This window comes from Suncus etruscus, chromosome 11, assembly GCF_024139225.1.
Source record: "Suncus etruscus isolate mSunEtr1 chromosome 11, mSunEtr1.pri.cur, whole genome shotgun sequence".
Lineage (NCBI taxonomy): Eukaryota > Metazoa > Chordata > Mammalia > Eulipotyphla > Soricidae > Suncus > Suncus etruscus.
This window is the reverse complement of record NC_064858.1, coordinates 44,373,310-44,398,668: the sequence shown is the minus strand read 5'-3', so window position 1 is coordinate 44,398,668 and position 25,359 is coordinate 44,373,310. Positions and strand designations below refer to the sequence as shown.

The window sequence follows — 25,359 nt, the reverse complement described above, 5'->3', positions numbered from 1 at the left end:
AGGAAAATGCTTCCATATAAAGAAGTATCTTATTTGAAACTCCAAATGAGAAAGTGGGGATGAAGGAATTAGGCAGAGAAGAATTGGGTAGTGAGAAAAAGTGTTTATGAGAAATGAGCATACCATCTTCCTATCACACAAATGAAGAAGACAACACTGTACTTTAGTCAAGTACTGGTCCTTTGTTTCTTACTGCCCACAGGTATGAGTGAATAACTCACTATAATTCTCCATTGAGTAGAAACAATGGAGTCATTTCAAGGGCCAAAAAGAAGTTATTATAGCCTGGTCTACTGAAATCTAACTATGTAATAAGGAAACAGTTTGAAACAAAATAGGATATACATATTTTTCTCAGCTACTATGGTCCACTCCTGATAAGATGCAATTTGAATAAAGAAGGAAGTAACTCATGCATTATATTTTCCAAAAGAAGTGATGTATTTTTACTAAGTTGACTGATTTTTCTCCTTTGGGTTAATAGTGTGGATTTTAGAAAATCAGTCTGATATGGGATGATAGAGGAGCATAATCTGAACTAGTCACAAAGTGAATCCAATCAACATAATTACAGTAAAAACCAAGATTATTTATTTATTTTCAAAATCAAATTGGTCTTCAGTTTTATTCAATGGAATGAGATCACCAAGGGTGAAATTTGGACAGAATCCCCCCTGGCTTCTTCTACTCTGATAAATGCATAACCTTTATTTTTCAATTAGGAAATCCTCAATTATTCAAGAGATTAATTGTCCCTGTTCTTTTAAATAAGCAGTAGCTGTTCTGAATCATGAATTTAACCCTCCAAAAACTTAGTACAATGTGAGTGGGAAAATCACCTACAAGTTCTGCAGAAAACGTATTTCTGCAGTACAGTACAGTAATACAGAGCAGTTTGAATAATGAAATATGCAAGAGAAAACCCCATGGGTCCGCATATGGATGCAAAGTGATTAAATTGAGCACTTATTGTAATTGCTTTCTACTATTTAGTCATACAGTGACTAAATGTACCCATACCCCAGAGTCAAGTGCATTCATTCCTAACTCTTAAATATGTCCTTGCAACTGCCAAGTCTTCTTTTTAATCTTCTTTTTAGGTGTTGCTCCTTTGTGCATTAAATATCAGACATGAAGGTCACAGAATTTTTGCCTTTCTCTCTCTCACTGTAGGGAGCCCTTGCATGGTATCCAAAAGTACTCACATACTAAAGGTGGTTTGGTAACTACTTAAGAATGTCCCCCAGGTAGAAGGTACAGAAACCTACCATTAAAGAGATATTCTTCATTCAAGGATCTTAATTTAGTAATTATTCTCATACTACCTACCTCTCTCTCATGTTTGGGTTATGAAAAACCTTTTTAGGGGCCAGAGAGAGAGCACAGCGGTGTTTGCCTTGCAAGCAGCAGGCCCAGGACCTAAGGTGGTTGATTCAAATCCGGCGTCCCATATGGTCCTCTGTGCCTGCCAGGAGTAATCCCTGAGCACCGCAGGGTGTGGCCCAAAAAACAAAAAACAACAAAAAAAAGAGATGAAAAATGAAAAATCTTTTTACCTCTTCTAGTTAATTCGAGTCACCTACGTTTTCAGGAATATCCTAGAATCAAGAAAAATGATGATTACTTTTTTTAAAAGGTTCATCATACAAGGTAGAGTCACAGGTTTGGTACAGTTAGCACAGAGATCTCTTATTTTCTAGAACTTGACCATAGTCTCTTTCCTTGAAAAAGAACCCTATCAACAAAGCACTCTTTGTTATTTCCTTACAATAATGCTTTCTAAAATTAAAATTGATTGGAATATCACATTCTTAATGCATTATTCCCCAAAGAAAAAACAGTGTTTGTAAGGGAATTTCTGTTCTATTTCTCTAAATTTTTTGGCTAGTCTTGTAATTAAATGGTTTAAAACATACTAATAGAAGAAAAACAAACGTGTGTGTGTGTGTGTGTGTGTGTGTGCATGCGCACGTGTGCGCACCAACCAGACAATTGCATTTTATATGCCTTCCTAGGTTAGGAAGAAGAGAAAAAGGGAGTTCCCACTTCAAAGGAGAAAAATAGGCAATTTATGAGAAAATGAAGAAAAAAAAAAAGTTTGCTGGGCTAGACCAAAACAAAGGAACTCAGAAAGGAATTCTAACCAACTATCCTTGTTAATTTATCCCCAGTATTCAACATTTAGCTCAAATATTTTGTAGTTTGTTCAGTTGATAGCTCTCTTCCTTGAATAAGCCTACCATGTTCATTGTTTCCAACAATTGAAGAAGAGGAAAAGAGCCTCTCCCTAAATCTGCTGGGTCCCAAATGTTTTCATTTCCAAATAATCCTCATGCCAAAGTAATATTTGGGAGAGGAGTTCTCTGCTAACTATTTTAAAATGGTCATTGTAGCAATATTTGTACAAATACCAATACTTTCCATTTTCCCATCTGTCATTACTATTTTACCCTTATAATTAAAATAAATCTCTTCAACTATTGTTTTCTTGTTCCTTTTCATTTGTGTTGCAGGAATGTAACTTTGATTCCTACAGGATTACACTCAATTTAACTTTTTCAGTTTGTTTGTTTACTTGTTTGTTTGTTTGTTTGTTTTTCGATACATGGTAGTGCTTGGGTTTTACTCCTGACTTTACCCTCAGGAATCACTCCTAGCAGGTTCAAATGACTATATGGGATGCTGGTTGTAAACATAGGTCTTCAGCATGCAAAACAAGCTCCTTATCTGTTGTACTATCTCTCTGGTCACTCGTCTTAACTTTTAGCTTAATTTTTCATTTTTTCTCTTGACTTCTCTTTAATTATTTTTTTCCTGTCTCAATTTAATTAGGTTCCTTGGCTAATTGAGTATATCCACCTTGATCATTTTTCCTCTTCATCATTATAGTTCAGTCCAGTTTCTTTCTATATAACTATATTTTAGCATTTTCTATTCAATACACCAAAGTATGTTGAAAAAAAAAGTACCCATTTTCTTTCAAAGGTAATCCAAAGTGATAAAATTTATTAAAGGAATAATTGTTAAATAAATACTGAGTGAGAGTATTATTTTATGATATCATTGAAACTTTTCTAAAATATAATACATTGGAAAGTTAGTACTGAAAAGTAAATACTGTGGCCCCATGAATATAGCTTGATATTAGAGAACCAGCCTTTTAAGATTAATCCCCTGCCCCTGTCACACAACATTAAGAATCTTCCAAATGGCACTATGGCACAGCCCTTGGAAGCCCTGGTGATACAACTTTATAGTCTTTAAAATATTTTTGTTTGTTTGTTTGGGTTTTGTTGTTGTTGTTGTTGTTGTTTTGGGTTTTTGGGTCATACCCGGCAGTGCTTAAGGGTTACTCCTGGCTCTATGCTCAGAAATCGCTCCTGGCAGGCTCAGGGGACCATATGGGATTCCAGGATTCGAACCATAATCCTCCTACATGCAAGGTAAATGCCCCACCTCCATGCTATCTCTCTGGCCCCATCTAAAATATTGATATAAGGTGTGTGATTTCTGAACACTGCAACAAGAATGGAGGGGAAGCAGGGAATAACTTAATGATAAAAAGTATTATGTGATTGCTGTATTATAAAATTCATCAATGAAATCTTAACAAACATAGGAGTTCTAAAGATCTCTCCAGAAAGTACTCTTGCTCTTTTACTCCTAGACAATAGTCCCAAACTAGAAGCAACATTGATCTTGAGTCTTGCATTAGTCCCTCCATACCCACTGTAAAATACGTGCCTAACACTGAACCAGTAGTTCAGCAGGTTTGCCCAGCAACAAGTTCAGCCAATGAAAATGCTGCATCTCAATGAGAAGCCACTGTCACCTAAACTACTTTTTTCCTGAGAACTTTCATTTTACTTCCTTCTTGTCCAGTCCTTATACCTACAAAGCCTTCAGTCTTACGTTATTTAGATATTTATTAGAATATCTCTGTACTCTCCAGATAAGTTTTACTCAGTCATGAATTATTTAATAAAACCAACTAGATTTTTTAATTTAGCTCATTTCTTTTACAGTGCATATTATGCTATAGGTTTTATAGGAAAGGGAGACACACTGGTCCTAATAAATTAGAGACATTTTTCTGTAACAGACAAATATCACAATTTACTCTTTCACTTGGAAAAATCAATATCTATTCCCAAGCGACCTAATAACCTGCCCTGCTGTAATAGTTCTATTCTAAAATTGAACTTCAATGCTTGATCTCTTTGTCTCACCCTAGGTTTTCAGAAATCATACTTGGTAATTATTAGTTTTACTTTGTTTCTATTTTCTCATGCCATATAGCAACGTAAGACTTTCAATATGATTCGATGAATAGTAGATTTAGCCTTCTGGTGACCTGAAGTTTTTCCTAAGTGAAACATATATTTGTTTTAAACTGAAACAAAGACAAGAATGAAGACTTTTGCATCACCTTGGGCCCTGAAAGTGAAATATACTTTTATTCTGAAGGTAAAATATACATACTGAAATATACTTACTGGAATCCTACTACACTTTTATAATATTTTCAATATCATTGGTTTCTTAAGCTATTTACCTTTTTTTTATCAATAATGCCAAGTGAACTGAAACAAAAATCCCCAAATTTCTAGGGGTTGTTTCAAGTACAAGTTTCAGGAGAGAGATTATTATTATTAAGTAGTCTCCATATTTCCTGGTTAAAAAAAAAGGTATACAACTTGAAGAATCAGACATCAAACTCAGAGAGAGCTCCCATCCAGGAAATCAACATTGTTGGAGAAAAGACCAAAGCTGAGAATCTATTCTGAGACTGAATTCCACCCATTTCTGTTTTCTTTTTCTTTTTTTTTTTTTTTTTGGTTTTTGGGCCACACCCGGTAACGCTCAGGGGTTACTCCTGGCTATGCGCTCAGAAGTCGCTCCTGGCTTGGGGGACCATATGGGACACCGGGGGATCGAACCGCGGTCCGTCCAAGGCTAGCGCAGGCAAGGCAGGCACCTTACCTCTTGCGCCACCTCCCGGCCCCCCATTTCTGTTTTCTTTCTCTTTGCCTCATATCCTCTTTACCCATTTAAACAACCTTAAGGAGTCTAAGACCCCAATAAGTTGTTCTACTCAAAGCAGGTTCCACCTTCAGCTCTGAGTGAAGAAGCTGGCTTCTCTGGTCCAATGGCACTTGCCTAGCAGTCGGGTTTCCAAGAATAGTTCTTTTCTGTGGTTTTCTCAATTCCCACTCTCAGGGGAAACAGGTTCTATGGTTGTTTCAAGAATCAGCAAAATGTTTTCTTTGAGTTTTAGCCAGCTTCTTATTTCATCTCAGTGAATTCCCAGATTTTAATTTACTCCAACCAGATAAATGAAAAAAGAATGAAAAAATGAAAAAAGAGATCATGAAAAGGAGACTAAGTGATACCCAGAAAAAAATATTGGGTTAAGTGGAATAAAGGACAAGTAAAAACTGAAAGCCAGTGCCCTCTTCTTGAATGAAAGACCCTTTTGATCCACAATTGATATTAATTGTAAGTAAAGAAAGCTCTTTCAATACACTTCTTTGCCTAATTTACAAAGAAATTTTAAGATTCAAAAGAAAGAGTATCTCTAAAATTTTATTTGTAATGGAAAATGAAAAAGAGGGCCAACCTTAAATTACAAAATTCATAGCATTATTCAACCCCAATACATAAATAATGTTTACAAGGAACTAGTTCTCATTACTTGAGTCAAAATTAGAATTACAACGTTTATGAATGTCTTTATAAATATGGAGAGCAAATAAGTTGAATATCTTGCATTTCTTAATTAACCAACTTAAGTTTTTACCTGTCATGTTGGCAGGAAATTTACTAAAAAGTTAGGCTTAGAGATCAGGAAAGACACACACACACACACACACACACACACACACACACACACACACAAACACACCCTGCCACCAAAGCCAAATTGGTTACATAGGCTGTTCAATTAGCATGTTTGTAATTTACGGCAGCACAAAATAATTAGCTGATTTTTCCCAGGCTCACACAATGAGTAAACTAAATGTGAGATGATATACTCAATTTCAATTTCCAAACAGTTAGAGCAAAAGATTCAGTAAATTTACTTATTTTCCCTTGTATGAAGATAAGACAAGGTCCACAAAGCTGATCTTACAAGAAGTACCACAGATATCCCAGGAGAATGACTCTCCTATTCCAAACCTGTCCCTTTGGTTACCGGCTTTCTTACAACTTTGAGTGATAAAGTGCTAGAGCAGAGGCCTCACACATGTAAGGCCCTAGAGTTAGATCTTTGGTACTGAAGGGCCCCTAAGTACCACTGGAAATACCCCGGGTGGCCTACCTACACCAGATGTGTCATTAAACAAACAGAAATAAATGATATATCCATCCCCAGTGGTTGCAATAGCAAATGACTTAAAGAGAACAGAACCTTATTCTCTCATTATTTTAGAGGACAAAAGTCTCAAATCAATTATTTTCCTTAAACTGAGCAAACCTTGATTTATAATATTGTGAATGTTTAATTTGTAAGTGTGACTTCTTTACACAGGCACCCCAACAGAGTCTCTTATCTAGAGATGGATATCTAGTCAATTACTTATGAAAGAGGTCTGAGTTCATTTCTGATCTCTATGGCTGGGAAGAAGGGGAGAAAGAGAAAAGAGTTCTATGAAAATGCCAATATTTCTCTTCTACAGTACATAGTTCCCTTCTCTTCACCACCTTTCACCCTATTCTCTCACCTTCTCTCGGGTACTTCTGTTGTCAGAGACCAAGGAATTGTCTATTCTTTTGATTTTTTTATCCTTTATTTCTGATTAAAACCATCTGGTATTTACCTTTCTTCTATAGAGTTTCTGCTATCTCCACATATGTTGCAGCAAAGTACAAGATTTGATTTTGAACTGCTGAGTAGTGTTCATTGTGTATGCCCAATTCAACTTCTTTATTTTCTCATCTGCTGTTTGGTACCTGTGTTATTTCCAGATCTAGGCTATTATATATAGTGTTGCATATATACATGCCTTTTTGATTCCTGTTCTTATGATCTTGAAATGGACACTAAGGAATGAAGTTACAGAATCATATAATAATTCTATTTATTTTTTGAGAATTGTGCATATTATTTTTGAATAGGCTAAGTCAGATCAAAGCCCTACCCACTGTGAATGAGTTTTCCTATTCACCACTGTTTTTATTAAATACTATTTCTTCCAGCATTTTTGATTTTTTTTCATTTGCATAATGAGGTGAGATGAGGTGACACCTCACTGTCCTTTGATGTGCATTTTCCTGATAATCAATGACGATTAACATCCAATTTTTTTTTTGGTTTTGGTTTTGGGGCCACTCCCAGTGGTGCTCAGGGTTTACTCTTGGCTCTGTGCTCAGAAATTATTTCTGGCAGGCTCACGGGACCATGGATGCCAGGGATTTCACTGACGTCAGCCGCTTGCCTGGCAAATACCCTAATCACTGTACTATTAATCTGGCCCTTGAATAATACCTATTTATGTCACTGCTAATCAGTTGTATTATGGTTAAATTTTGAGAATTTATCTATATCTCCATATGTAGATATATTTATATTTCTTATCTATAAGACTTTCTATATATCTTGGATATATCCCTTTGTTTGGGTGTATAATAAGCAGATACTTTATTTCATTCTATCAAGTGCCATTCCATAAGGCCATTTTAGAGAGTTTCTTTGCAAAGCAGAAATAATTTAGCCTGATATAGACATCAATAGACAAAGCCATATTCTTCCCAGAACCTCATTTCTTGTAAAGATAGAAGCCATTATTTTTTGTTTGTTTGTTTGTTTGTTTTTTGGGTCACATCGGCAATGCTCAGGAGTTACTCCTTGCTCTATGCTCAGAAATCGCTCCTGGCAAGCTCGGGGGACCATATGGGATACCAGGATTTGAACCACCATTCTTCACCATGCAAGACAAACTTCTTGCCTCCATGCTATTCCTCCAGCCGCAGAAGCCAGTTTTTACATTTTCTACCTTTTGGTGCATTTGACTTCTGGCTGCTTCATTTCTGTGTCTGTTTATGATAATAGCACCTTGTTATCATGATGTGTTTGTGTGTGTGTATCTGTGAGAGAGACAAACAGAAAAAGAGAGGACTCTATGACATTATTTAGGCAAAAAGATGATACAGGATAATCTCCCCCTCTTAAAACACCCTTAAAAGCAAAACTCATCAAGTTATATGTTTTTACAATAACAGAGCTACTTGACTACCCTAATAATTGTAAGCACAATATTTGCATCCCAGAGAAAATCAAAAGATATTCTAGTAATACAAGAATTCCTTACCCATCTAAGGGCATTCAGTGTCTGCTACATTCTACAGCTCTTCTATCTTTTTTTTCAGAATATTGTCCATAAAAAGTTAAATAATATTTACTATTATCATGTCTGAAATCAGAGAAAATTAATGAGATTGTAATTTTATTCTAATATAACTTAAGCAATATTTTATTTTGCTTCCTACTAAATTCTACAGAAGATTTCTTCTGGTTTATGGTTTATATTCACTCTTTTAGGCTTGAAAAGTCAGTTTACATTGAGGTTTGTAAGAATGCACTTAGATCACAGAAAACTGAGGGTCAAAGAACAGCTCAGTCTTTTTCTTTTTCTTTTTTATTTTTACCCCTTGAAGTTTATTTCTTTTTTTTAACAACTTTTAAAAGGCTTTATCTTTTTTTTCCCCTTCACCAGTGCAACAGTCCCATCACCAATATCCCAAGTGTCCCTACACCTCACCCCACACCGACCTGTACTCCAGACAGGCTTTCTACTTCCCTCATTCAGTCACATTTTGCTATGATGGTTCTCAGTGTAATGATTTCTGTGACTGCACCCATCAGTCTCTGTGGTGAGCTTCATGTTGTGAGCTGGACTCTTCAGTCCTCCTCTGAGAATCATTATACAAATGTCTTTCATTTTTCTCAAAACCCATAGATGAGTGAGACCATTCTGTGTTTATCTCTCTCCCTCTGACTCATTTCACTCAGCATAATACATTCCATATACATCCATGTATAGGAAAATTTCATGACTTCATCTCTTCTGACAGCTGCATAGTATTCCATTGTATATATGTACCACAGTTTATTTAGCCATTCATCTATTGAGGGGCATCTAGGCTGTTTCCAGAGTCTGGCTATTGTAAACAATGCTGCAATTAAAATAGGTGTTAGAAAGGGATTTTTGTATTGCATTTTTGTGTTCCTAGGATATATCCCTAGGAGTGGTATAGCTGGATCTAATGGGAGCTCAACTTCTAGCTTTTGGAAGAATTTCCATATTGCTTTCCACAAAGAACAGATAGCTCAGGCTATCCTGAGCCAGTTCCACACAGGTTTACAAGTGAGACAATCTCAGTTTGGGGGTAAATCTGAGTTGTAAACAAACATACAAAGGAACCAGGGATGATCTTCCTTTTAAGTAAAATAAGGTGTAACCAAACTGGGGCCAAAGACAAAGACACATCAGTCATTTTTTTTATTGTGCGGAGAGAAGTCACAACTTTCCTCTATAGATGTGTTTCCATTTCTTTTTTTTTAATTAAGTAATTTTTATTTTGATCAAAGTGGATTACAAATCTTTCACAATAATATTTTAGGTACATAGTGACATTGAATCAGGGGCATTCCCACCACTAGTGTTGTCCTCCCTCCACCCCATTCCCAGTGTCTTAATATGGAAGTATCTGTTTATTGTCTACTATGAAATGAAATAAATTAATAAAGCACTAAGTACAGTGTCTGACATATACTGAGTCTAAAAGACACTAGTTAATATTGTTCTATTTTCCTTCTCTCAGCTTTACATTTAAAGAATTCCCATTTATTCTCCATTCACTTAAGGTTCCAGCAACATGGTCTGCAAGATCTACCTTTTTACCTCAAAGATTGCAAGCAGGATAGATGATTTTGGCATCTGCAATGATGACTCATTTCCAAACTCTTAATCTCCAGGGATGAATTTATCTTGAAATTAATAAAGCTGATGGTTTAGTGTTTCCCTTCATTTATATATGTCCTGTTCAAGATCTTCAGATCTATTTTGTCATTTGAATGTGGAATTAGCATTTTGTTTTTCAGAGAAAATTCTACCCCATAGCTGTAAGTTTTAGGCCCTCCAAATATCTGAACCAACATGAACTCCTTCTCAGTGACTGTCTGCACCTATACCATATTGTTCAGTAGCCTTTCAAGAAATTAGCAGCAGAACAAAACACCTCAAAACTGTTCTACAACCACAAAATCCAGTTTTTCTATCTTTCCTTCCAGATTGTCTTAAAAAAAATATGGGGCTGTAAAAATCACCCCACACACCATACATTTCTCCAACCCCAGGTGAACAAATCTGAATCAAGGTCTCGCAAGAAATAATCCAGACTAGTCTGAGGGAGAAACACGTGTAGTCTGGTAGACTTCTACCTCATCTCTCCAGCTGCCTGCCAGAACTGCCCTTTTTTTATTGAGTACAGAGTTCATTCCTGGGTGGAGCAGTAAGGACAGATAGCTCAGGTTATCCTGAGCAAGTTCCACCCAGGTTTACAAGTAAAACAATCTCTGTTATGGGGATAAATCTGAGTTGTAAACAAACATACCAAGGACCAGGGATGATTTTTGTTTTAAGTAAAATAAGGTATAACCTAACTGGGGCCAGAGAGATAACACAGAGGGCAGGGCATTTGCCTTGTACACTGGGTTCTCTACCCATCATCCCACATGGTCTTCGGAGCCTGCCAGGAGTCATTTCAGAGTGCAGATTGAGGAGTTAATCCCTGAGTGCTGCCAGGTGTGACCCAAAAAAGAAATTGTGCCCATAACCATTGTGCTCTCAATAAATTGTTCTCCATAAAATTATCTTATAAATTACACAAGTTATGTGGCTACTTTTTAATTTATAGATAATTTAATGATGATTATTACCATATGTGAATATCCTAAAATATTGTGATCATTTAAAAAGAACTCTTGTACTCAACCAGTCAGAAATCTGTGTATTGGATTTCTTAGATTAAACAAACGAACAAAATAAAGCTAAGCAATCATTTGGAAATATAGATCATCAGTTCCCAATATCTCGGAATCAGTTCCCAGTATCTCTGGATTTAGTATTTTTTCTTACCATTGGTAAGAATATTGCTGCTAAATAGATTAATCACAACCAAATAATGGCTGAGAGTCTTTATAAATGCAGAAGCACACCTGTTGTTATTTGTCACTATGAATTTTGCCTCAGAAAGTTAAAAGAGTAGCACATGCCTTTATCTACAATACATCCTTGCCTTAAGACCTAACCTAGTATTTTATATTCTAACACTTGATGGTATAAATTTAAATGTTGGTGAGTGAAATCAAAGATGACTGGAATTTAAAAAACATTAACTATTTTTTCAAGTTGCTTTGGTTAGTCAGGAATAATGTAATAATGAGGAGGCAGTGCACTGATAGTAAATCAGAACTCACACTGCAGGAATTTAATTTCTGACCTGCCAATCACTGGCTGTGAGACCATAGTCTAATTAAACACTTATTGCTTCAGTTTTCTCATTTGTAAAATAAGCATATTACACCATATACATAATGGAGATGTTTTGTGGAGTAATGAAGTTTAAATATGAAATAGTTCCTGACAAGTAAGAAGTGCTCCAAAAATATCAGCTGTTTTTAATATCAAATGTCATTTCAAGTAAGTAGGCCATTTGTCAGAGTATAGACATATTTCTAATCATATTTAAATTATGGGGAAGATCTTATTATTCTTATTTGAAAAGTGGGTGGTCTTGATGCTCCAATGCTACTCATGCCCTAGGGGCCTCTCTCAGCCCAGTAATGTTGGCTTGGTGGCTTCCACGATTGTCATTGGTGATGTTGTGATACTTAGATCCAGAGGTGTTTGCACTCACCAAGGCCACATCTGACAATACTTGGTGAGGAAAGGTGCTAAGACTGTACCCAGTGGTGTTCAGGGGACCAGGTCATTCAAGGAATCAAATATTTAAGTACCCTGTGCATGCCAGAGATAAATGAATTCTATAGTTTTAAGGCATTTTCAAGCTCCTATGATCACATGTCTATATATAATTTTACCTTTAATGTAGATCATAATTTTTCTCATGAAATTGAGTTAAATTCAGATGGGGGAATACCACATTACTTTGATGTATAAATTCCTAATAATATAATTAAATATTCTTCCTATGAATTGTTTATAAAATATGTATTTAAACATGAGATATAAGCCAGAAACTCCAAAAATGAACATGCCCAAAATTGTTTTTTACCCAGGCTTTGATGAGTATTATTTTTTCATCAAAAATCTACTGAAGATGGCACCAAGATAAACAATATTTATGAAAGTATAAAATATTTATAAAGTATAAATATATATCTTAACATTTGTTAACAGTATATATTTAAAATATACTTTACAGGACAGGAGGGAAAAAAAAAATAGGCCGGGCGGTGGCGCTAAAGGTAAGGTGCCTGCCTTGTCTGCACTAGCCTTGGACGGACCGCGGTTCTATCTCCCGGTGTCCCATATGGTCCCCCAAGCCAGGAGCAACTTCTGAGCACATAGCCAAAAGTAACCCCTGAGCGTTACTGGGTGTGGCCCAAAAACAAAAAAAAAAAAAAAAGAGAGAGAAAACAAAAACAAAAATAATATATATATACTTTGAAGTATATCTGTATAAATATTTATTAAATGGGTATGTGTTTGCCTTGCATATGGTCAATCCTGATTCAATAGCCACTACCTCAAATAGTTCCTCAAATCCTATTAGGAATAAGCCCTGAAAGTCAGAAGTAAGCCCTAAGAACAAGTGTTACCCAATCAAAAAAGTATAAAACAAGTGATATTAAATATTTATCAAGATATACCTTCATTAGCTTACAATCCAAGGAGATATAGGACAACTAAACACACCAGGAGAAAATTGGACAGTTGACAGGATTACAGAGAATCTGTTTTTGTTTCTCTTAATTACAAACAAACTATATTACTTTTGTTAAATATTTTTGTCATTTGTTTTTATTATTATCATTATTTTAGATTCTGGATTTACTTTTCTAAATTCACAGATTATTAGTGAAATTTCTGCCATCAATACCTGAGCCCACACAAATGTATTTTATTCTATTCTATTCCCTTGTTAGTGTCTTCATGTGAATATATGGATTAATTTGCTCTTTTAAGACAATTAAGTATGGAGCAATTTAATATTATTCAATAACATTACATAACCCAGAGTTCCCTTAGCCCACGTATCCTCCTTAGCAAATCAAAGCTCCCAAAGTGACAAAAAAACCTCCTGCAGAGGTTTACGGTGGGTTTAAATCAGATATACAGCTAGGGTTCGCCCAACATAGGGTTTGTCTTTTGATAAATCAAAGCACAGAGCTTTATGTTTTGACACCAAAAATAGAAAGTGAAAGAATTCTACATTTATGCCCTTGAAGGCTGCTGATAAGGTGGAAATATCAGTGAGTCATTGCCCTCTGCTATGTCAAGGGACCATGGATTCTTACAGAAGCCAAGGAATGTGGGAGTCACTTTTTAACATCTTAGATGCGGGCGTTCCAGCTGTAGAGTCAATGTGTTATGGGGTGTGGCTGGAATATGATGCAGACTAAGTAAAATCCCACTGACGCAATTGCTTACTTGAGTGGACCAAATTCAGTCCCACTTCACTGCATGCAAAGGTGGCTCTCTCCTTCCCAAGGGCAGAAATCAAGGAGCCTAGCAGAATCCAGGAGTCTAGATATGGGGGAGGAAAGGTACTTTCTCTCGTTGATATTAAAGGAGGCGTTAGAAGCGAAATGTATGAAAAATGAATTATACATCTCAACCTCCTTCTCCCTTATCAGCGTGAATAGACTGCTTTGTCATACAGCATCCGGAGACTAATCCCCCACACTCCCACAGTTTTCTCAGTCTACTGCTTGAGTACCTTTAAAGCCAGAATTTAAAACCCTAAAAATAGAAGCAGGATTACTGATTGCAGACTGCTGAAAAAGTTTCAGTGCTTCCTGGAAAGAGGGGAGGATTTGGAGTGGAGAGAATGTGCAGTGGCCATAGGCAAGAGGAGTGGAGGGGGAGGAATGTCAGTATTTCAGCAACTTTTCTTCTCCTGACTGCCAAAGCTTCTGTGGATGTTCACAATTACAAGTTGCATTCAGGAAATTTGAAACTTTTATTTTAAGATAAAATGTCCTTATTCTTTCCTAACCATTCAAATATTTTCATCTCTATCATCTCTGCATCACTGCTCAGACTCTTGGATGATAGACATTCACCAAGACTGTTGCTTCATTTCGTGTCTATGTTGACAGCCTCACTCCGCACACACTCTTCTGATAGTACCAGGCAATCGCTGTCCTGGACACAGGATCTAACAAGATGTCACTAGTGATGAATCCAGGTGGGTGTCAGCATGGCAGACATGCAGCGTGGGGTCACAAGGCAGAGCTTGATGCAGGTGCAGGAAGTGGTGGACTTTGTAGAAAGAGAACATATGGAAGATAAAGAGTATTATGTTTCACTGCAGTGCCAGCTGTTATGAAAACATCCAGACATCCATGCAGCAGGTATCCCAATGCAATGAGTGACGCCATACAACATTAGTTCAAGCCCAGACTCCGGTGACAAGTGAGTTGGACAAGTTCCAGAACCACATGGCTAGGTGCATCATGCATTGTAATGACAAAGCCAAAAATTCTAAATATGCAGGGAATAAAAACTTCAAGTGAAACAACAGCAGATGAGTTGTATGACCAAGTGTGTAGATAACCACATGCACCTCATCCAGACCATGAAGAAAAAGATGAAAGAGTTTCTCATTCATTGGAATATAGAATTATTTGCCTCTGGCCTTTGAGATTAAGAACAGGAATCTCTTTGGAAAAAAAAAAAAAGAAGTGAGAATGTTGGTCTTTTAAGCAGCATTTACAAATGAATAAGGAAAACCTACTATGGATTATTCTCTTCACACAGCAGTCAAGTTAAAGGAACATCCACATGGGGACACAGGAAGTCTAGAAGTCCGGGAGTCAGCACCACAACCAGGAGAAACCATGCAGGAACTCCAGCTATAATGCTGTTCAGGGATTGGGCAGTGCACACATCTGCTAGCATCTTCCCTCCAACCTCTGCTAAAAGAACCCTGGTGTCCCAATTGGTTCTAAGTCTCTTTGCAAGAACAATGCTGGTCTGAGCACCGTGGCTACTTAGCATGCCACAGGATGCCTCTGTTCCTGTTTAAGTTTAAGGGCTCTGTCACTTGCCTCTGGACACTGATTCCATTACTTTTTCAGTCTTAGAATTAAAAAAAAAAATAAAAACTGGTGCTCAAGTTTGGACAAGAAATAGTATGGGAAAATGTTAGAAAACTTAAATATAACTTAAATATCTGTGGCAAGTGCTTGTCCTGACTGTAGGATTTCTCGCTAAACCATACCTCTCCAATATTTTAGAGGCTTAACATTCAGATGGCTACCAAAAAGTTGGCAGTGCAGTGATCTAATGGAGAGTAAGGGAGATATTTTTTCCAACCTCTTGTTGACCATAAAGATTACTACATTGTTTTTTTATTTTTTAAAATTTTAATTTAAGTGCTGTGATTTATAATGTTATTGATAATGACTCTTAAGCATACAATATTCCAATTTCACCATCAATTTCTCTCCAACAATATTCCAGAAATGTAAGCTTTTTTTTTTTTTGGCCAAAAGGTTTTTAGAAAATATAAATAAAAACCTTGATTATTATTTTTTTTAATATTTTGGTTTGGGGGCCAGACCTGGCAGTGCTCATAGTTCCTCCTAGCTCTGCACTCAGGAATTACTCCTGGTGGTGCTTGGGAAACCATACAGGATATCAAGCTTAAACCTGTCATTTGTGTGGAAGTAGAGCACCTTAGCCATTAGATTCTCTCTCCAGCCTTAAAACCTTGATGTTTCTATTCTGTTGATATAACTTTCTTGGAGACTTCACTTCTATTCTATTCACTTCTGTTGGGGAACTGAGATGATTCAGCAGCCATCATATATATTTATATATATATATTTGGAGCTTGATAGAAGAGCTTGGCTGATTTTTGCTGGGAAGATAGTGGATGTGGGTGAGAACTATTGGATTTTTCTGGTGGAGGGGTGGGGGTATAAGGTAATGCCCACCCGCCCCCATCCTGTTAATAACCCATCGTTTTTCAGCCCATAGTTTGGTCCCACCTAAGAGGATCGTGCTGCTCATATTATCTTGATTTCAGTACTGGAGCTGAGTTGCTTCTGTCAGAGGGTGTCAAGTGAGGCATTGAGCTGCTATTCTGCCCACCTCCCATTCTGAGAAGGCCCCAAAGATAGCTGAAAGATCTTTATCAACCCTGATCATTGGTTTGTTCCCTGTTCAACATGCGTGTACCACTTAGACCTGCGAAGGGGCAGGAATTGAGGAACATGGTTGCCCCCCCCTTAGCAGTTACCCCTGATCTCACAGATCTTGCCACAGCTTTTCTGGTGACACTTAATGCCCTTCAGTTTTCTGTCCAAGGAGCAGCTGCAGGAAATTGCAGCCTTGCCCTAGCCAACTCTTGCCTTTCTTTCTATCCTCCTTGAATTATTGATCAAGATAAGCTTATGAACATGGACTCACAAGGGTTGATAGTGCTTCTGCAAATGAGATAAAAGGAAGGAAATTTTTCTGAAGTTTGTACCTTGGACCAGCAGTTATGAAGAGTATCTCAGGGGGCTGCAGGTAGCCTTAGTGTTCAGGCTAGCATTATTCATGCAAGAAACTCAGAACCAAATGGGATTATAGGGTCTAATTAGCAGGGGTTGGAGAGAAGATTCCAGCAGCCCTGTGTACTGTCCAACCGCTGAACAGCATCATAGCTGGAGTTCCTGCATGGTTTCTCCTGGTGCTGATGCTGAATCCCGCAGTTCTGGGCTTTCTGGGTCCCCATGTAGATACACCTTTGACTTGGCTGCTGTGTGAAGTGAATGTCCCATTGTAGGGTTTTTTTTCCCCCTCTTCCTTCTGCTTACTAATGGTCTTTCAGGGCCGGAGAGGTGGCACTAGAGGTAAGGTGTCTGCCTTGCAAGCGCTAGCCAAGGAAGGACTACGGTTTGATCCCCTGGCGTCCCATATGGTCCCCCCAAGCCAGGGGCGATTTCTGAGTGCTTAGCCAGGAGGAAGCCCTGAGCATCAAATGGGTGTGGCCAAAAAAAAAAAAAAGAAAAGAAAAGAGAAGAAAAGGAAAAAAAGAAATGGTCTTTCAGACGAAGACTTTGAGAGAGAAAGGAGGGTCCAGATTCTTTCTCTCTCTCTCTCTCTCTCTCTCTCTCTCTCTCTCTCTCTCTCTCTCTCTCTCTCTCTCTTTCTCTCTCTCTCTCTCTCTCCTCTCTGCCTCTTTCTTTCTGTCTCTCTTTCTATATATCTCACTTTGCTTTGGAAGAGGAATTCACTGTGACTTGAAATCTGCTTTTCTCCCCTTTTCAATATGTCTATAAACTGAACTGAATTTCTGCCCACCCACTCTAGGAAACAATTCTTGAAGGGCGATGGGAGGTGGGTGGGCAGCTCAACACTACCTGGCCCCTGGCACTCATGAGACTGGTATCTGACTACAGGGTCCTTCCACACGATGGTGCAGGAGTCCTGCAATCATCTCCCACCCTTCTGTCTTTTCATCTCTCACCCTTCTGCCCAAGTCTGTGAGTCCTGTCTGCCAGGTTCTGAGTTGAGGTCACTGTGTGCCTGTGTATGCCCCGCTACTTGCATGCCCTGGCCCAAAGCCATCTGGACTGGTGCCAAAGTGCATCATCCCATGGCCAGGCACAAGGTCCTGTGGCTAAACATAGTCTTGGAGACCAGATCTACATTTATTTTTATAAACTTGGAAAGAAAATTCCATAAGGTTACTACTATGAGTGTGTTGTGGTTGTAAAGGGTTCTAGGTTTTTGTTTTCTTTGATTTTATTTTATATACAAGGGCACAAAACTGATTTAAGATATTGAATTAGGAAAGAGGATAGTTTGGTTAAAAACTTTGAAGTTCCGGGGGCTGGAGAGATAGCATGGAGGTAAAGTGTTTGCCTTTCATGCAAGAGGTCATCGGTTCGAATCCCAGCGTCCCATATGGTCCCCTGTGCCTGCCAGGAGCAATTTCTGAGCATGGAGCCAGGAGTAACCCCTGAGCACTGCCGGGTGTGACCCAAAAACCACAAAAAAAAAAAAAAAAAAAAAAAAAAAAAAAAAAAAAAAAAAAAAAACTTTGAAGTTCCTATGGCTGTTTATGTCTATGATGTAAATGTACGCTACTTGAAATTTTCTACACATTGCATCTTTCAGCCTGGGAACCCCACAGAAACATGTCAGGTTATATCACCATTAGTATTAGAGGCAAAAAATCTCTTTCTGGCTACCATTTCTTGAGGGACCTGAGGCTTTCTACAGCTGAGTGGTAGGACAGTATTGGAGAGATACCCTGAAAGACAGAGGGAAGTTTGCCTAAATGAACAGTGACAGAGCAACTGTTGTCTGCTGAAAGACTACTTTTTACTTTATTTTACTTGATAAAAAAAAAACTAGATTTTACAGAATGAATGCATTGAAAACCTAAACTAAGTATTGCATATTGTGCCTAAGCTCCCTGAAGTAACAGAGTCTCCGTGAAGTAATCTCTTGGCAACAGAAAGGTCAAAGGAGAAAGGCAACTACTAAGGACTCACAGAAGCTGTAACTCCTTTAGAACAGAGGAGATTGGGCCCCTTGACCAAAGACTTTTCATTCTGCATTGTCCCAGCACCTTATCATTTTGATAAGAACCTTGTCTTTTTACCAATGTCTTAATACTGTAGCCTGTGTTTGCTGTTCAAGATTGTGATATATTTTTTAAGTAGTTTGGTTAAAAAAATAAGGTTTAAGTTTACCTTCACCATTGTGTTTATTTTCTTCTATTGGACAGCAAATAAATAATTTTCTTAGGTTATTCCATTTTGGAATTAGGGAGGATTGTTGGGCCTTACACTTCCAAAGCATACTATGCTCTACCACGATGACACATCCTTACAGGGGTATATTTCTCTTTGTAATATGTGAAAATAAGCTTTCTTTTTCTTTTTTCTGGATTTTGGACTATGTCTAGTGGTGCCTAGGGATTATTCCCACCTCCAAGTAGTACCAGGGTTCAAACAACTCAGGCCTCCTACATGCAAGCATGTGTTCCAGCTTATGGAGATATCATTCCAGTCCCTCTCCTGAAATACATTTCAGATATATTTCTTTAGAAGAAGAAAGAGAGATGGTTCAGTAGGCTGTAGCACACATTTTGTATGTTGGAGGCTCAGGTACAGTCCAAGCATACTAGTGCCTCCTTATGCACTAGCAAATCCAAGCAATACACCCAGTCCAGGAGTTATTCCTGATCAATACAAGACATGGCCCCAAACCAAAAAAACTCCAGAGAGTGAAAAGAGTTTTAATTATGATTCTAATGTATAAATGATTCCTTATAAATGGGAAAAAAACTTGAGAGGAAAATCTAGGACACCATGACTTTTGATGGACTGAAGGACCCACACCCAGCAGTGATAAGGGGTTACTCCTGGCTCTGCACTCAGGGGTCATTATTAGCAAGCTCAGGGACCATATAGGGTACCAATCTGGATCTGTTATTTGAAAAAGTAAGCACCTATCCACTGTATTTTAAGTCCCCAATAAATCACTGGCATTTGAAGCCCACTAATGTAAAAAAAAATTAAAATTAAAATGTTTCAATTTTGTAAACTAGAATATTTTGTCTATAGAATTGAGCTTAAATGGGAAACAGTGTTTAGAATAGTCCTTAAACAATGATGGAGGAAAGGGGGATTTCTATTAATTGGTGTGTTATTAAAATGAAATGTGCATTAAAAAGTGTGATTAGCAATATTATAAATCATCGTGCCTCAATAAAAATGGATTAAAAAAAGATGCCACTAGCTGATTGATTAGGCAAACTATACAGGTAGTGTATAAGTCTAGCTCTACTAAATCAACATAAAGTAAGAGCAGTGGTGGTGAATTTATTTACTGGCTTGGCTTTGGCACTTTATCCATCAGTACCAAAGGGGTATTTCTCTTGATGTAGTGTTTGATGGTCACTCCCAGTTGATGTTTAGGGAACCAAATTGTGCTAGGAATAAAACTCCAGACACCCAAGTGTCTTAGTCTTTTGAACTATCCCATCCCTAATAAATGCATTTTAATCATTATATTCAATACTATACTTAGAATTAGTAGAAAATGAGGTTCTTGTGGGATGCCCAAGGTCTTAGTGCTATACATATATTTATTTCACACTCCTTCCAGTTATTGTGTCATTGAATTATAAGACATTGTCTTATCCCAATGAATGCACAAGTGACCATAACATTATCTTTGGCCAGTGAGCAGATGTTAGAAATGTCCTTTCTAATGTAAACTTTAAGAACCACTTGTGCTTCTTCCACAGTAAATGGCAATGTTCCAGAGACTCTGGGTGGCCAACAAAGGACAACATGGAAGTAAACTTACAGCAGAAATAAATGAACTTTTGTGTTTAAGGAAACAGTATTGAGGGTTATTTCTTACTGCTGTATATAGCATATGCTAACCAATATCATTAAGTGTTTCTGGGCTCATGAAGTTGTTGACTATCATAGCCTTTCTCTTTCAAATACATCTCTTAAGTTGTTTGATTGTTACTGAGTATTTTCAAAGTAAGTTTATACATGTTAAAAGCAATGAAGGGAAATGAAACTTAAATCTAATGAAATCCTGGCAGAGCAAGAACAGAACTCACAGCCCCAGATGTCTTCTCATTTCTATTGTATGAATGTTTTCAAAGGAAAAAATTTTTTCAGAAATTATCAAGCAAATTTTTCCCACAAATTCTTCACTTTGATCTTTACTAGGGTCAGGGAAAATTTATTATTCAGTAAGTGTCAAAAGGTATGTTTATTCTTACTTCACCCTTCATCATGTTATTAAACTGAGATAAATAGATATTTTTGAAAACATAAAAGATAAACATATAAATTCCTAGCTTTGCTTTAATGAGGCCATCAAGCAATTCAGCACTCCAGGGCACTCTAAAATAAGAGCATTGTATTATTATATAAGAAACTTTCTTCTAACCTCAATGGATTTATTACTCTTGTCCTTTCCTTTGTTCATTAATTCAAAAGTTTTAATCTCTTTGTAAATTTTCTCCTGGGTACACTTTACTTGAAAATTAATCACATTATAGTTTCATCTTCATGGTTTTAATAAAATAAGATAAAATGTCATCTGTTAATATGACAATATGAGGTCATCTATTTATTTTTGTACTAGAAGAACAGACATTATGTTGATAGAGATAAATAAGTTAGCAGGGTATTAATAGAGGGTATTCCAGAGTGAAAATAATATACAGTATAAGCACATAACTTAGTCCAAAAATTAACATGATGGGGGTGGAGGACATTTTTTAATAATTTTATTGTGACCAAAGTGAACTACAAATCTTTTACAGTAATATTTAAAGTACATAGTGAACATGTACTTTAAATATTACTGGGGCATTCACCAGTGTTGTCTTCCCTCTCTCCCTATTTCCAGCATACATCCCATATTTCCCTCCTTTGACCTCCCCCCGCCCGACTGCTTGTGTAACTGGTCCCCTCTGTGTATAGCTTGTTGTAGATTGGGTATCTCTTCTGTTATCATTGACTTTGGGTTTGGTGTTTAAGTCTGATCATTTTTATTTCATACAAATGTTTGACTTTTAATAAATTATCCCAGGAAGTGAAACGAAGTAGGCGCAAGGTGCAATCACAAAACTAGTGGGCTTATATATAAAGCACAAAAATAAAATTCTATCACAGTTTGGGCTTCATGACTGTAAAAGCACAGGAAATAAAATCAAGCAACATAAGGAAGAAAGGTATGATTATGAAGGCAAAAAAGAAAGGCCCAGAAAAAATTTGCAAATGGGATACAAAATGTACTGAATATTGGACATGATAACTAATGACTGCAACAGGCCATTTCCTTTGACTAGCTCAATGCCATCCAAATAACTTTGTAATTAGAGATTGTAGCATATATTAAAGATGAGTAAAATATAGCTTATATAGAATAAGTCTGATCTTTTTGCTCTGTCACTAAAACATTAGACTACTCCCCATCATTACTGTCAGAATAATATACATAATTTTTAAATATTTCTAATGTCAAGGCCCTCATCAGGGAATTAAATATAATTTTTGGCCCAGCTATCAGTCATAAGTACCTGTAAAACTTTCCCAAATCTTCAAAGGTACAACAAAACTTAAAGAGCACCAAGACTTCTAGTACTAAGGCAATAGTTTTAAGTCAGTATATGTTATTTTTCCAACAATTTCTTACTATTAAGTCTAAGCATTAAGACTAGGTCATTCCTGAGATGTCTTCCAAGTCAAATATTCTTTAAATCTATATGAATAAAACTTATAGAACTTATTTATGAAAATAAGTCAGGGAATTTATGGCCTTAATTACATAGATTATTCATTATACAGCTCTTGTCTAGTTACTAATTACACAGATCTCATCTTGTCAATAGTTGTACACTTATGAATCATCCAAATTCAGAGATTTTAAGGACAAAATATCAATTCACTGTTAGGATCAATAAAGTGAGTGACCTAATCACTCCAATGCTATCTTCTGAATTAGAGAAGGCAGGAAGAGCTGAATGTCAATTCCAGTTAGTGATCTTGGATAACACATAAACCATTGCTGTAGAATTATATAAAATTATGATGATATTTTTAGATTTGTATGTAGCCTAACTGCTTTTCCTTACCAGAAGATCCCTCTAGCACAGAGTTTTAAAGAGCTGTTATATTGAGGTACTTAGGAAACAGATCCGAATATTTAAGAAGAGAGAAATAGAAGTTAGGACTTTCTGTGAGAAACAAGAAAGACTGCTAGGATGAGTGAAGCTGTTCTCAGACTGATCCACTCACTTTGAAAAGACAAAGAAGATAAATAAAAAATGAGATAAATCCATGTGAATTTATGATTTAAAACAAAATAAACTCATGTCTATTGAGGATAGGAAATTAAACCCATGAGATAAAAAAAATGGAAATTTAGTTTGTTGGTTTTAAGGACTAAAGTGGGGACATGAGAAAGTGAAGAGATTAATGTGTTTTACTAATGTGTCTGACCCCTGTTTGATCCTGAGCACTGCCAGGAGTTGATCCTGAGCACAGAATAATCCCTGAGCATCACTGAACCTGATCAAAAAGAATTAAATAATAGATCAGAGAAGCTAAGAAGTACATACATTTATATAACTTTTATATTAGACAATATAATATAAGCCCCATATTCAACTACATAGAAAGGGAACAGAAATCTTTATTTAAAAAAATAGATCTAGGTTCCTTTAGTTCCCCTCCAATAATAATTGTGCTTTTAAGCATAATCAAATATAATCTTACTACTTACAAAATAGTCATAACTGTCAGTAGAGCTTGTTCATGTAAAATAGGTCTAAGACAGCCTGGATTTTGGAATACTTGTACATTAGTCATGAGCATTAATGTTGAATCATTAATAAATAGCATCTGGTGTTTTGAATGTTCCCTGTGAATGTTGCTTTCTCAGTCAGATATTAAATAGGAAAAGGCCTTGAGGAGTCAACTAAGTTTCTTATCATGTCAGCTTAAGGTCATAAGACATTATTCCTTTCCTAAATAACATGATTCATATAAAGGAAGAGTGAGTTTGACATAAAGCTTAACTTACCTAAGTTTGTATAAATTTTGTATCTAATCTTCATGAGACTAATCTTCAGACATTTTCATCAGCCTCTTAAAATAATAAATGAGAATAAAGAAAGGAAAGGGATTGAGAATTGAGAATATGAATGTAAAAAGATTTGAATAAAGGGTGATAAATATATATAATAGCTCTGAATGAACATTTGGTAAAAATCTATCTCAACAATTTTTGTACAATAATAACCACATACTTATTTTTCATAACCAAAGGAATAGCAACATAGATTGCACCTACTCCATTCTTTGATGAGTACACATATCCTGGGGTATTGTAGAGATACATATATGCATTTAGTCATTCAAATGACTAATTATTATGTATTAGGTATAGAGATCATCTTAGGACTTACCATATTAAATCAATGTAATGTCACAGTATTGTGATGGTTAGAAGAATGAAATGCCACAGACAAAATAGAGAAAGGAATTAAATTTCCATGATGAAGTCAGAGGCTCCAGAAAGTATAAACCACAGAACAATTCTTTTCACTTGACTATTCATAGGAATAGCTGGATTATATCTTCCAACTTTAAAGTTATCTGTCATTGAGCTATCATATGTGAATCAAATGTTATCTAGAACATGACTATGGTAGAAGACCCAGATAAGATGTGAAGAAAATCGAGTGACTATTTTTTGCCTATAACTTCAGAGATAATAGGTCAAGGAACATAATTATGCAGGGTTAAATACCTTAATAGGTATTCTCAGAGCTATCCACTTCCCCACTCTCTGTAAATTGTTGAAATCAGCAAATAGAAAGCTAATTTTTGTGCAAGTGATTACTTAATGTACTTAAATTTGATTTATCTCTTTTCCTTACCAAATAAAAAAGCTCAGGGGAAAAAGCAAGTATTTCAAAGTCATAAAACTAGTTCATAATGCATTTATCATATTTATTTAGCTCCAACAAGAATAGTTAGGTTTTGAAATAAAATTAAATATAGCTAAGTTTTATGTGTCTGCATATGTTTCTTTCCCAGGGAAAATGGCAAAATGGTATAAATGGTATTGGAAAATATCAATATTGGATAAGATAATATTGAAAGATGGTTTGGAGAAACAGAAGTTTTAAGTGATATGAAAACTAAACATATACACAAACACATATATAGGTTCACTCACACAAATAAATTTCATAGATACCTCAACTATTCCTTATTTTAAATTAAGTCACCATGAGACAGATTTAAAAAGGAAGGTGTTGAGAACTGGGTTTCTATAATACAATGTTCCAACACCCATTCCTTCACCAGTGTTCATTTCCTACTACCAATTTCCTCAGTTTCCCTACTATTATCCACCTAGCCTGTCCTTACTTCTATCTCTCTGCTTCTGTCTGTCTGTCTTTCTCTCTCTGTCTCTTCTCCCCTTTTCATATTAAGCATTCTGGTTTTCAATATTGCTACTGATGAGATATCATGCATATCACTTCCTATTTTGTTATAGTGAGTCCAGGCTTGAGAGCTAGCTTAATAGGAGAGGTGCATATTTTGCACATAGGAGT

General features: G+C 36.4%; 1 pseudogene; it reads left to right on the top strand.

Moving 5' to 3' along the window:
• The first annotated feature begins 14,551 nt into the window (after positions 1–14,551).
• Positions 14,552–14,895, top strand: LOC126022067 (protein FAM136A-like; annotated as a pseudogene).
• Positions 14,896–25,359: the final 10,464 nt, after the last annotated feature.